The following is a 2,482-nucleotide window of genomic DNA, read 5'->3' on the forward strand; positions in this document are numbered from 1 at the left end:
CCACCAATACTGACAATAATAAAAATGAGATAAGTAGGACCAAAACAAACCGAAAAGTGTCTGCCCAACTAAGGAAACAACTGATTGAAAAGGCAACCCAGAGAACGGGAGAGAATATTTACAAAGCACATCTCTAATAAGGGTTTAATTTTCAAAAACCCTAAGGTACTTAACAACTCAGTAGTAAATGAAAAAAATGAACTGATTAAAAAATGGACGAAGGATATTTCTATAAAGAAGACATGCAAATGGCCAACTAATTTTTTTATACATGAAAAAATAAGTAACAATAATCAGGAAAACACAAATCAAAATTGCAATGAGGTATCACTTCACATCAGTTGGACAGATATTACTAAAAAATAAATATAAGTGTTGGTGGAGTTGTAGTGAAACTGAAATCCTTCTACACTGTTGATGAGATACAGAAGGGGAGAGAAGCTATGGGAACGAGTATGGAGGCCCTCAGAAATTACAAACAGAACTACCATATGATCCAGTAATTCTACTGCTGAGTTTATATTAAAAGGAATTGAAACTAGGATCTTAAAGAGATCTGAACTCCCACGTCAGTGCAACATTATCCCCAGTACATAGTCAATATATCAACAGCAACTACAATAAAGATATCAACACCAGCTACAACATAGATGTGCGTGCGCGCGCGCACACGCGCGCGCACACACACACACACACACACACACACAGAGAGAGAGAGAGAGAGAGAGAGAGAGAGAGAAGACTATTGTTCAGTTTGAAAGAAGAAGGAAATCCTGTATTTGTAAGCATATGCATGAACCTAGAGGATATTATCCTAAGTGAAATAGGCCAGTCATTAAAGGATAAATATCATCTTTCGCATGGGGCCGCCATTTTGCTCCTAGGGACACCGCCTGGAGAGCGGTGATTTCTTCCTTCAGCTGGGGAGGGCTCAGAGTCGGAAAACCAAGAAGGTTTTGATGTTTTGTGTGATTCCACCTGAATTAGAAACCAAGATGAACATAACCAAAGGAGGGCTGGTGCTGTTTTCAGCAAATTCTAATTCATCATGTATGGAGCTTTCAAAGAAGATTGGCGAAAACCAGAGTACAGATTCAAGAGTCTGTGAGGGGGAAAGACGTTTTCATCTTCCAGACTTCTCAAAGGATGTGAACACCACCATCATGGAGCTCCTGATTATGGTGTATGCATATAAGATCTCTTGTGCCAAGAGCATCATCGGCGTGATCCCCTACTTTCCTTACAGCAAACAGTGCAAGATGAGGAAAAGAGGCTCCATTGTCTCTAAATTATTGGCCTCCATGATGTGCAAAGCTGGTCTAACCCATCTCATTACTATGGATTTACACCAGAAGGAAATTCAGGGTTTCTTTAATATTCCTGTGGATAATTTAAGAGCATCTCCCTTCCTATTACAGTATATTCAAGAAGAGATCCCAGATTACAGGAATGCAGTCATCGTGGCCAAGTCTCCAGCCTCGGCCAAGAGGGCACAGTCTTTTGCTGAGCACCTGCGCCTGGGAATCGCTGTGATTCATGGAGAAGCACAGGATGCTGGGTCAGACTTGGTTGATGGACGGCACTCCCCACCCATGGTCAGGAGTGTGGCTGCCATCCACCCCAGCTTAGAGATCCCCATGCTGATTCCTAAAGAAAAGCCCCCGATCACAGTCGTTGGTGACGTTGGAGGAAGGATTGCCATCATTGTGGATGACATCATCGATGATGTGGACAGCTTTCTTGATGCAGCAGAGACCCTAAAGGAAAGAGGTGCATATAAGATCTTCGTGATGGCGACTTATGGCTTGCTGTCTTCGGACGCCCCCCCACCCCGCCCCCGGCTGATTGAAAAGTCTGCCATTGATGAGGTGGTGGTTACCAATACAATTCGACATGAAATTCAGAAGCTTCAGTGTCCCAAGATCAAAATTGTGGATATCAGCATGATACTCTCAAAAGCCATCCGTCGCATTCACAATGGAGAGTCTATGTCCTACCTTTTCAGAAACATAGGCTTAGATGACTAAAAGGCTGTCCTTTTTAAAACTCCCAAGGGCCAAACTGGAAGCACAGGCATGAATGCTGTGAGGACCCTTGTGGCTAGGGCTGGATGTACTTGACGGAACCCTGTGCTGCTGTTCCTCACCTGTCCCCCCACCCGTCCCCATGGATTCCTGGGAAGACAGACAAAACTTTTTATGTCGGGTTGGGTATTTGAGTTTTGGGAGCAATTTTTATAAAAGAAAAACTATTCTCCTCTTAAATAAGTTAAAATGTGGTTGTTTTTAGTGTAACTATTTAAAAAAAACATTGGAATAAGATTTTTAAGCCTACAAACAGCCTTTTTCCAAAGTTGCTTGAGCCAAGTGTCCAAAAATGTTCAAATAATTTACTCTGATACCTGCAATTGAAAAGCCAAAAAGATTATACTGTTGACTCAAGTAAATGATGTTTTTAGAAATGCTTTTATAGACAAGCATAT

General features: G+C 41.9%; 1 pseudogene across 1 annotated transcript; it reads left to right on the forward strand.

Moving 5' to 3' along the window:
- Nucleotides 1-872: 872 nt before the first annotated feature.
- On the forward strand, nt 873-2,036 carry LOC308654013 (phosphoribosyl pyrophosphate synthase-associated protein 2-like; annotated as a pseudogene). The gene has a single exon. The product of its transcript is annotated as a phosphoribosyl pyrophosphate synthase-associated protein 2-like (transcript).
- Nucleotides 2,037-2,482: the final 446 nt, after the last annotated feature.

The sequence above is a fragment of the Spermophilus citellus genome, assembly GCF_964194105.1.
Source record: "Spermophilus citellus genome assembly, chromosome: 1".
NCBI lineage: Eukaryota > Metazoa > Chordata > Mammalia > Rodentia > Sciuridae > Spermophilus > Spermophilus citellus.